The sequence below is a fragment of the Tachypleus tridentatus genome, chromosome 2, assembly GCF_004210375.1.
Source record: "Tachypleus tridentatus isolate NWPU-2018 chromosome 2, ASM421037v1, whole genome shotgun sequence".
NCBI classification, from domain to species: Eukaryota; Metazoa; Arthropoda; class Merostomata; order Xiphosura; family Limulidae; genus Tachypleus; species Tachypleus tridentatus.
In genome coordinates, this window is record NC_134826.1 from 5,312,211 (window position 1) to 5,324,668 (window position 12,458).

The 12,458-nt window shown below is 35.4% G+C and overlaps 1 pseudogene across 1 annotated transcript in view; it reads right to left on the reverse strand.

The window, feature by feature from the left end:
* Window positions 1–12,458, reverse strand: part of LOC143237506 (uncharacterized) — a 167,795-nt pseudogene that overhangs the window by 87,578 nt on the left and 67,759 nt on the right. The window contains exon 4 of the transcript XR_013020117.1: window positions 10,028–10,129. The product of XR_013020117.1 is annotated as an uncharacterized LOC143237506 (transcript). The remainder of the gene's footprint in view (window positions 1–10,027; window positions 10,130–12,458) is intronic.

Sequence of the window (12,458 nt, forward strand, 5' to 3'; positions counted from 1 at the left end):
ACTCGTGTGGGTTGAGAAAATATTTTACGTAGAAGAGCGAACAACGTTTCGACCTTCTTCGGTCATTGTCAGGTTCACAAAGAAAGAGGTAACTGACCGGAAGCTGACCACATGTTTGAAAGGGGTTGTGTAACTGAGTGTCGGAATGTAGAGAGCGGTGTTAATGTTTGAATATATAATTTTATTTATTTATTTATTTATTTTTTATTATTATTATTATATTAATATAGGTATAAAGGCGTTCCTTTATATTAGTTTATTTGGGTTTAAGTTGTTGTATAAGTAAGGCTTCTTTAATTTTGCGTTTGTTTATGTTTGTTTCTTTATTTAGTATTTGAGTGTTTTCTATGGTTATGTTGTGTTTATTTGACTTGCAGTGTTCGAAAACGTGTGAAGGTGACTTTTTATGTTTTTTTAATCTGGTTTCCATTTTTCTACTTGTTTCTCCAATATAGAAGTCGTGGCAGTTATCACATTGTATTTTATAAATAATGTTGGTGTGGTGTTTGTCAGTGTAGTTTTTACATAGTATTGACCTCAGTTTTGTGCCTCGTTTTTGAATAAATTTGGTATTAACTGGAATGTCATATTTTGTTACTAATTTTTTCCAAATGTTGGTTATTTGTTTGCTGATGTCAGGAATATATGGTATACAGCAGTATATGGTTTTGTGATTTTTTGATTCGTGAGATATATTTACTTTTGTTGGTTGATTTTGCTTTCTGTCTAGGTGTGTGTGTATAATGTTTTCTACGATTTGTGGAGGAAACTTATTGATGTTGATGAAGTATTGTTTTATTTTGTCTAATTCATCGTTAATTTTATCTGGTGAGCATAGTTTTATGGCTGTGTTTATTTGGTTTCTTAGTATGTTGAGTTTTTGTTTTGTTTCATGTGCTGAGTCCCAAGGAATGTATAGTCCAGTATGGGTGATTTTCGGTGGATTTCTGTTTTGAATTGTGTGTCGGGTTTTGTAATCTTGAGGTTAAGAAATGATATTTGATTGCTTTCTTCCTGTTCACATGTGAAGTTAATGTTGGGATGTATAGAGTTAATGTGACTGAAAAAATTAAGTATGTGTTCTGTAGATCTGTATCCCGCAACCGTGTCATCTACATATCTGTACCAGTATAGTGGTGGATGTAATGCTGTGTTAATTGCTTGTGTTTCAACTTGTGTCATAAAAATATTGGCTAGAACTGGTAATACTGGGTTGCCCATGTTTAGGCCATTTGTTTGTATATAGTTTTGGTTGTTGAACATGAAGTTTGTCTTTATCGTGGGGAATTCTATGAGGGTTGCTAATTGGTTACTGGAAATGTCTATAGTTGGGTTAGGGTCTCGGATATAGAGTTCTAAGGCTATCTTGCAGACTTCAGTGGTTGGAACTTCTGTAAAGAGGGATATAACATCGAAACTGGCCATTAAGGCTTTATGATTAAGTTGATATAGATTAGACTTGAAATTAAAAGAGTCTTTGATAAATGAGCTGGCTGATGTTACATATTTGGAGAATCCCCATGCTCTGTATTTACTAAGATTGTAATTAAACGATTCATATGTGGACATTATTGGTCGTAATGGTGGATGAAGTTTTCCATTATATTCATGATTTCTTTATAAAAATAAAAATACCTGTAGTCTAGTTAGATGAAATTACCCTGCCTTCCTAGTTGGATGAAATTACCCTCACTTCCTAGTTAGATGAAATTTCCCTGCCTTCCTAGTTAGATGAAATTACCCTGCCTTCCTAGTTAGATGAAATTACCCTGCCTTCCTAGTTAGATGAAATTACCCTGCCTTCCTAGTTAGATGAAATTACCATGCCTTCCTAATTAGATGAAATTACCCTGCCTTCCTAGTTAGATGAAATTACCCAGCCTTCCTAGTAATATGAAATTACCCTGCCTTCCTAATTAAATGAAATTACCCTGCCTTCCTAGTTAGATGAAATTACCCTGCCTTCCTAATTAGATGAAATTACCCTACCTTCCTAGTTAGATGAAATTTACCTGTCTTCCTGGTTAGATGAAATTACCCTGCTTTCCTAATTAGATGAAATTACCCTGCCTTCCTAATCAGATGAAATTACCCTGACTTCCTAATTAGATGAAATTACCCTACCTTCCTAGTTAGATGAAATTTCCCTGCCTTCCTAGTTAGATGAAATTACCCTGACTTCCTAGTTAGATCAAATTACCCTGCCTTCCTAATTAGATCAAATTACCCTGCCTTCCTAGTTAGATCAACTTACCCTGCCTTCCCAACCGTGATACAAGGCTTTTTTTATCATCACCATTTTTCATGTTCCTTTAACCCTAATTCTAGCTTACTATTCACATCACAAAACGTAAACTTGAATTGTTTTTCAAGGGAATCACTCAATTTAAATTCATTTTTTAAATAATATTTTAGCAAAAATAAAATTTCTATATGAAAAGGAATAACAGAGATGATATATTTATATAAGTAAAAAAAATTATAAAATCACGTATGACGTTGCGGTGGCGTGTTCATTTGTAAAACGAAATTTCGGTTTGTTTGTTTGTTGAATTTCGCGCAGAACTATTCTAAAAATATTTTCGCTAATCTTCTCTAATGTGGAAGTGATATATTAAACAGCGAGAAGCTAGCCAATACCACCAACTTCTGGGCTACTTTCTACCAACGAATAGTGTGAGTTGAGTGAACTAACCAACCATCAGCCACAATGTTTCGCCTATAGTAAACAGAGTAGGAAACCAACACCAAAGGACTATTATCATCTAGTGCAGGTATATCTACTGACTATGTTAATGTTTTTCTACATGCTCGTGGGGTCATTATAATAGTTAATTAATCCTACTATTCGTTGAGTAGCCCAAGAGTTGGAGATAGGTGACGTGGACTAGCTACCTCCTCTCTAATCTATCACTGCTAAATTAGAGACGGTTAACGTAGATATCACTCGAGTAGCCGATTTTCTGTGAGGATATTTACCCCACCCTTATTCATCAGATTTCTTACAGTCCTAGATCTCTTTCTCTGAAGTTCTACCATGAATTAATCGATTTTGCCTTGGGCTTTACTTTGCGTGCCAGTGGCATGAATAACGTCACGTCTTCAGGTCATGAGCTTCCCAACAATGTATTACCTCTCATGTGACAATGTACTCTATTTTGAAAGAAAATGAATAAAAAGTCGAGGAAAGGGGTGTATCTGAAAATGCCACATTGTACGCTACAAGTGTCGCTATCTATCGACAATTTATGACATCACAATGTTGTTACCAAATATTAGCAGAAATGAATATTTTACAAATTGTGTAAAACAAAAAAAGTAATTTGATCCGTAGAAGGAAATAAGTAAATGTCAAACACATTATACTTGTATTGTTATAGTGAACACTGACAACAACGTAATGGTATTTGAATTAAAATAATTTATAAATGACATTATCCTAATTTAGAGATCGTAATCGAGATAAGGAAGGAATTTCAATCGGAAAAAACAAAGAAGCTACATGTTTGTTAATTACTATTGTTAAACATGTTAGAATTTCATCCAGTTTACTAATTCCTGTAATAAACTTTGTCCATCATTTCTTTATAGCATTACAAAAGTTATCTATTATTAAACATACGTTTTAAAATTAACGTTTTTTTTAAAAAAAACATTTTTTTCCTAAAACCGAATAAACGTTAAATAAAAGATTTTCAATTCCAATTTTAACACTAAAACCTTTAAAATCGTCGATTCTAGCACATTCTTTATCCTTGGCATGAAACAGAATATATTGTCCTCTTACAGTATTTATGCAAGAGAAAACATCAAAAACTGGTCCTAAAATTGAATATCATATAAAAAGTTGTATATCATCAAAAACTAGTTCTAAAACTGAATATCATACAAAACGTTATATATGTGTGTGTGTGTATGTGTGTTCCTTTGTTTTCGAGATTTCCAAAAATATTTCCTATTTCTTTCCTTTGTTGTAAACGCTTTCCTTTCTATGTAGAGTTCTGATAACATTACACACACGATCCTTATAAAACTTTCATAACGTACACAGCAATGTAAAAATACCACATTGTTACAGAAGTTTTCATTTCTTGTTCCGACGAAATACTAAAATGTTTTGTTTGTTTAGAATTAAGCTGCACAATGGGCTATCTCTGCTCTGCCCACCATGGGTATCGAAACCCGGTCAGGAGGAGGATGAACCCGCAGACATACCGCTATGTCAGTGGGGGGAAATAAAAATAGGCATATTATGTATTTTCTCGCTAAACCCATCAATTTTAATACGTTATACAGTTAATTAATTTAAAACTTTAAGAGAGAACGCCACACACAGCCACAAATAACTGGATATTTCTAAGAAGTTCTTCCACGTGTCTATATACAAAGTGATGCAACTTTGTCACACATGACTGTCTTTAGATTCTGTACCAGTCAACGTTCTCAGGTATAAGACAGATGAGTTTCTCTTCTCAAAATAACGTCAAGTACAGTCAATGTAGTGTGATGTTTCCATTGAAATACCAAAACGGATAGAATTAACACCCTATGAGAGAGTCATAAACAAATATTTGCATAATTCTGGTTGGAGTTTAAAACAATTGCAAAAGACATCATCTGTTCACCAAGTATGCTACTGGACATAACACAAGGATCTGAAGTCCTGTAATACCAGCCATAAAGAAAACAGAAATCTCAAAGTTCACTGGAAGAGATACTACGTTCCTAAAATTAATTTCCTGAAGAACCAAATAAAAACATTGAAAAAAAAATTGCTGACATCAACAAGAAATATACAAATTAAAATTCAAGAAGTACAAGATGGCCAGGTGGTTACGTTCAAGAAATACAAGATGGCCAGGTGGTTAAGTTCAAGAAGTGCAAAATGGCCAGGTGGTTAAGTTTGAGAAGTACAAGATGGCCAAGTGGTTAAGTTCAAGAAGTGCAAGATGGCCAGGAGGTTAAGGCACTCAACTCGTAATCCGAGGGTCGCGGGTTCGAATCCCCGTCATACCAAACATGTTCGCCCTTTCAGCCGTGGGGGCGTTATTATGTGACGGTCAGTCCTACTATTCGTTGGTAAAAGAGTAGCCCAAGAGTTGGCGGTGGGTGGTGATGACTAGCTGCCTTTCCTCTAGTCTTACACTGCTAAATTAGGGACGGCTAGCGCAGATAGCCCTCGAGTCGCTTCGCGTGAAATTCAAAACAAACCAATCAAGAAGTTTACTTTCAAAAATAATTTGAAGATGGGATATTTCAAAGCAAGAAAGACATTACTGCCCAATGTCTTTCGCGTGAAATTCAAAACAAACCAATCAAGAAGTTTACTTTCAAAAATAATTTGAAGATGGGATATTTCAAAGCAAGAAAGACATTACTGCCCAAAGAGACTAGCTTCTGTGAAATAGACGTCTTTGGAACAGTAGCACAAGATGCTTAGAGACCAATCTGAACCCTTTTCTAACAATCAGTATGAATACAAAGAATCAATGAGAGTACAAAGAAGTAATGGTTGGACCAGTGTAAATACCATAGTATGTTAGCCCATCATGCTGTATCCTCTGTAATGGTTGGACCAGTGTAAATACCACAGTATGTTAGCCCATCATGCTGTATCCTCTGTAATGGTTGGACCAGTGTAAATACCATAGTATGTCAACCCATCATGCTGTATCCTCTGTAATGGTTGGACCAGTGTAAATACCATAGTATGTCAGCCCATCATGCTGTATCCTCTGTAATGGTTGGACCAGTGTAAATACCACAGTATGTTAGCCCATCATGCTGTATCCTCTGTAATGGTTGGACCAGTGTAAATACCATAGTATGTCAGCCCATCATGCTGTATCCTCTGTAATGGTTGGACCAGTGTAAATACCACAGTATGTTAGCCCATCATGCTGTATCCTCTGTAATGGTTGGACCAGTGTAAATACCATAGTATGTCAACCCATCATGCTGTATCCTCTGTAATGGTTGGACCAGTGTAAATACCATAGTATGTCAGCCCATCATGCTGTATCCTCTGTAATGGTTGGACCAGTGTAAATACCATAGTATGTTATCCCATCATGCTGGATCCTCTGTAATGGTTGGACCAGTGTAAATACCATAGTATGTTAGCCCATCACGCTGTATCCTCTGTAATGGTTGGACCAGTGTAAATACCACAGTATGTCAGCCCATCATGCTGTATCCTATGTAATGGTTGGACCAGTGTAAATACCACAGTATGTTAGCCCATCATGCTGTATCCTCTGTAATGGTTGGACCAGTGTAAATACCACAGTATGTTAGCACATCATGCTGTATCCTCTGTAATGGTTGGACCAGTGTAAATACCATAGTATGTCAGCCCATCATGCTGTATCCTCTGTAATGGTTGGACCAGTGTAAATACCATAGTATGTTAGCCCATCATGCTGTATCCTCTGTAATGGTTGGACCAGTGTAAATACCATAGTATGTCAGCCCATCATGCTGTATCCTCTGTAATGGTTGGACCAGTGTAAATACCATAGTATGTCAGCCCATCATGCTGTATCCTCTGTAATGGTTGGACCAGTGTAAATACCACAGTATGTTAGCCCATCATGCTGTATCCTCTGTAATGGTTGGACCAGTGTAAATACCACAGTATGTTAGCCCATCATGCTGTATCCTCTGTAATGGTTGGACCAGTGTAAATACCATAGTATGTCAGCCCATCATGCTGTATCCTCTGTAATGGTTGGACCAGTGTAAATACCATAGTATGTCAGCCCATCATGCTGTATCCTCTGTAATGGTTGGACCAGTGTAAATACCATAGTATGTTATCCCATCATGCTGGATCCTCTGTAATGGTTGGACCAGTGTAAATACCATAGTATGTTAGCCCATCACGCTGTATCCTCTGTAATGGTTGGACCAGTGTAAATACCACAGTATGTCAGCCCATCATGCTGTATCCTATGTAATGGTTGGACCAGTGTAAATACCACAGTATGTTAGCCCATCATGCTGTATCCTCTGTAATGGTTGGACCAGTGTAAATACCACAGTATGTTAGCCCATCATGCTGTATCCTCTGTAATGGTTGGACCAGTGTAAATACCATAGTATGTCAGCCCATCATGCTGTATCCTCTGTAATGGTTGGACCAGTGTAAATACCATAGTATGTTAGCCCATCATGCTGTATCCTCTGTAATGGTTGGACCAGTGTAAATACCATAGTATGTCAGCCCATCATGCTGTATCCTCTGTAATGGTTGGACCAGTGTAAATACCATAGTATGTCAGCCCATCATGCTGTATCCTCTGTAATGGTTGGACCAGTGTAAATACCACAGTATGTTAGCCCATCATGCTGTATCCTCTGTAATGGTTGGACCAGTGTAAATACCACAGTATGTTAGCCCATCATGCTGTATCCTCTGTAATGGTTGGACCAGTGTAAATACCATAGTATGTCAGCCCATCATGCTGTATCCTCTGTAATGGTTGGACCAGTGTAAATACCATAGTATGTCAGCCCATCATGCTGTATCCTCTGTAATGGTTGGACCAGTGTAAATACCATAGTATGTTAGCCCATCATGCTGTATCCTCTGTAATGGTTGGACCAGTGTAAATACCATAGTATGTTAGCCCATCATGCTGTATCCTCTGTAATGGTTGGACCAGTGTAAATACCATAGTATGTTAGCCCATCATGCTGTATCCTCTGTAATGGTTGGACCAGTGTAAATACCATAGTATGTTAGCCCATCATGCTGTAAAGATAGTCAGTGATCCTAAGTACACTTGCAAGGAAAGCCCATCTCATCTGGCAAATTAAGAAAATTCAGAATATCTTCAGTAGATGGAATAGTTGTAATAAAGCCCTGAGGAAGGAAGGTTCACCTTTGGAAAACCCTCGGGTTATAAGGTTTTTATCGTTTTAAATCTGGGATCCAACGAGACTCCATGTTTGATAAAAGTACTAGCTGTCTTAAACAAATATTCTCGGAGAATGGAATCAACTTACACCAGAGACTTTGAACAAATGCATAGACATAACGCCACAAAGATGCAAAGCTGTTATTGATACACTAAATATAACTATCAAATACATTAAGACATTATTTGTGTATTAATTTTGTAAGAGTTATTTTATAAGATTAATCTTCTTAAATCATAAGTTAATTTCTGAAAGAAATAATGACTATATTCGGAATAAAGGTCATAAAGTGACAACTGCTTTGATGTAATAATAAAGGTCATAAAGTGACAATTGCTTTGATGTAATAATAAAGGTCAAAAAGTGACAACTGCTTTGATGTAATAATAAAGGTCATAAAGTGACAAAAGTGTGATGTAATAATAAACTCACACACACCTGGAACTTTTTACAACTGTTACACCCATAACGAACTGTTTCTTTTCAAAAGTAAAATATTTTGAGCCAACTTTGTACTTCTATAACAAACCTTAGCTCAGGTCTCCACGTTACAATTTTCAAAATATGTTTGTTTTACTCTTTAAAAGTCTTCCAGTCACTAACTTTAAATATTGTGTACATAAAACGTTTTATACCAAGAAAGACGTAGTTTTGTTTTTGGTTTTTTCACTAGGCTACACAAAGAACTATTTATTGATAGACCAGAGGAAACGTAGCATCCACCGCCAACTTTCGGGCTACTTTTGTACGACCAAATAGTGTAATGTTACCAGCCTTGTAGTAGAACTTATGATGTTTGTGTGAACACGAGTGGCTCATCGCACATTACAATTCTAAGAAGTTATGAGTTCAACTACAATACACATGTCATATTGAACGCCGACGAGACTATTCCTATGATACCACGACTCTTCACGCCGGCTGAGATACAACAGACACAATATTTATATAACCAACTTCATGAACAACAGTTGTTATGGAATGAATTACATGAAGTAAGTGGGATATATTTATTACCATTTCGCAAGTCATTTAAAAATCAAAATCACCTACAGTTTCATACAAAAAACCTCTAAACAACAACAAGGTAAAATGAACAGCCACGTTACGATTTTAGTGAGATTTTTTTTGTTTCGTTTGGTTTTTTGGCAACTTTTACTTAAGCCAGATATCACTAAATATTTGTATTTTTATAGCTTCATAATGTGATGGGTTTTGACGACAAGCTAGATAAAACTACTTTTAAAACAGTGAGAATCACTGATCCTGTTTCAGTTAACTCTTAAAACTTGGTATAACTTATAATCGTCTAGAATAGTTTAACCTGAAGGGTACAGAGATATTTAAATCTGTCATTTAAAACGAGCTTGTCGAAAACGTTAAAAAAGTAAATAATAATTAGTTCCAGGTGGCCCTCCCATTTTTTAAATGTCTTCTCATAAAGACGGAAACGAAAAACAGAAAACTTAAATGAAAACAAAGATCAAGATTATAAATACGTATTTATCACGACAGACATAAATATACAGATTAGAGATATAAAAACAGACAAAAAAAGCAAAGATGGTAAAATATAAGCACATAGATACACTGGAAAGCACATCAGAAAAACAGATTAAAGTGCTTTTCACCGTATGTTAAAAACCCTTCAAGAAGAATTCCATCTATTCATCTAGAAGAAGAGAAAGATAAATGTTAAATTTACAAACCGCGTTTCTCAAAAGTTTAGACATAATTATATGAAACAAAACATAAGTTGTGTGAAACTCACTACAAAAACGTACCGTAAATTACTGTACTTTTAGTAAAATTAAGAAACAGAAAACGTTTTAACTTTACTTCAACCAACATTAGCTGAAGTCACCAGCACGCGATTTGAGGAACAGAAATGAGAAACTGTCACCAATTAAACTATCATCGTTACGTGCACGTGTAAGCACTAAACTATTCTGGATTTATTACACCACTATTTACATTAATAATGTTCTCCATTCTAACAGTTCAATATATCGATTTGAACATTTCTTATTATAAAACAGCTACAAGCCAATTATGTCCTTAAGTTAATAAAAGCTATTGAGTATGCTTCGCTTTATCGACTTACCTTGACAAATAAAGGTATCGTAATATGACAGTAGGTTGGCTCGTTGTAAAACTCTGTACAATTGTAATTCTGATTCGTTAGAGGGCTGAGACGTCATGGCGACTGTGTGAAAAATAAGAGAATAAAAAATGTAAGAGTACATGTTGAACAATAATCAGTAACAAATTTTCAGACGAAACACCACACATCAGGTGGGGTTTCATAACACGAGCAGTTCTCTGGAAATTTACAAATTATAACTTGGAGAAATATCTTGAAAACAAAATACAAATACATTTGTAACAACAATTTTATTGAATCCTGTATTCTCAGCACACAGCTACATTCTTCGGCTACGCTGTTTAATCAACAATAAACTTCACTCCATACTCTGTTACTACGCTATTTAACCAACAATAAACTTGACTCAGTACTCTATTATTACGCTCCACACTCTGTTACTACGCTATTTAACCAACAATAAACTTGACTCCATACTCTGCTAAACAGCCAAGAAAGTTCACCCATACTCAACTATTACGCTGCTTAATAAACAGTAAACTTCACTCCGTACTCAACTATTACGCTGCTTAATAAACAGTAAAGTTCACTCCGTACTCAACTATTACGCTGCTTAATAAACAGTAATGTTCACTCCATACTCAACTATTACGCTGCTTAATAAACAGTAAAGTTCACTCCGTCACTCCGTACACTACTATTATGCTACTCAATAAACAGTAAAATTCCCTCCGTACTCTACTATTACGCTACTTAATAAACAGTAAAGTTCACTCCGTCTCTACTGTTATGCTACTCAATGAACAGTAAAATTCCCTCCGTACTCTACTATTACGCTACTTAATAAACAGTAAAGTTCATTCCGTACTCTACTGTTATGCTACTCAATGAACAGTAAAATTCCCTCCGTACTCTACTATTACGTTACTTAATAAACAGTAAAGTTCACTCCGTACTCTACTGTTATGCTACTAAATGAACAGTAAAATTCCCTCCGTACTCTACTATTACGCTAATTAATAAACAGTAAAGTTCATTCCGTACTCTACTGTTATGCTACTCAATGAACAGTAAAATTCCCTCCGTACTCTACTATTACGTTACTTAATAAACAGTAAAGTTCACTCCGTACTCTACTATTACACTACTTAATAAACAGTAAAATTCCCTCCGTACTCCACTATTACGCTACTTAATAAACAGTAAAGTTCACTTCGTACTCTACTGTTATGCTACTCAATGAACAGTAAAGTTCACTCCGTACTCTACTATTACGCTACTTAATAAACAGTAAAGTTCACTCCGTACTCCACTATTACGCTACTTAATAAACAGTAGAGTTCACTCCGTACTCTACTGTTATGCTACTCAATGAACAGTAAAGTTCACTCCGTACTCTACTATTACGCTACTTAATAAACAGTAAAGTTCACTCCGTACTCCACTATTTCTCTAACTGATAATCAAGTAAGTTTACTGCATACTCTACTGTTTCTATGATTACAAACCAAGTAAATTCACTTCAGTCTAACTTGTATAGTAATTCATTTTACATGTCTTATACAGTCCGACTCTCTACAATTATTGCTTATAAACTCGTGGCTGTTTTAACAGAATGATGAACTGTAACATACTACTGTTTAAACTGTTTTTGTCCGATGTAGTTTTATTTTCTTCGTGAAGCATGTTGCATTGTATTAACTAATGATAACGTATTTGGATATTTAGAGAGAGCTATCATGTACGGGATAAGGTTTATACCCGAGAAGATAAAAACACGTTCCATTTCTTTATTTTTTACATGGATCCACGTAACTAAATTGTTGAGGAATGCATGAATAATTATAATAAAAAACAGGAATTCTAAAGATTGAAAATATACAAAATACGTTCATGATCAAACCGAGTTACAACCAACAATCACAGGAAATACATTATTCTTAATCACGTGACATTAATAATGGCAACATAGAGAAAATAACAAATCAATAGTACCACTCAAAAGAAATAAAAAGCAACCAATCACGACTCAGAAAATCTTCTTTCCTCCATGTAGTTATCGCTCATAAAAAGCATGACACCACCAAAGAAACGAACAAGAGACAGCCACTGGCATTTGTGAGTTAATGACCAGAATACATTATTCACAACACACAATCTCATTACATCATGACATAACACTTAAAGGGTAAAATCAATATACTACAAGCGATTAATGGTTACTGTACGATATACGTGTTGTAACAAGGTTTTTCCTTCTAAGTACTAACTACAAACACGCTAGTGAAAGCCCGTTCTAAATCAAGTTCTACTATTTTAACAACATAGTCCAATAATGATTTTTATAAAAACAATCAATTCAGGTTTGATTTTAAATGTCTTCCCTAATACGAACATTTTAATAATGTCATAACAGAGTTATCCATATTGT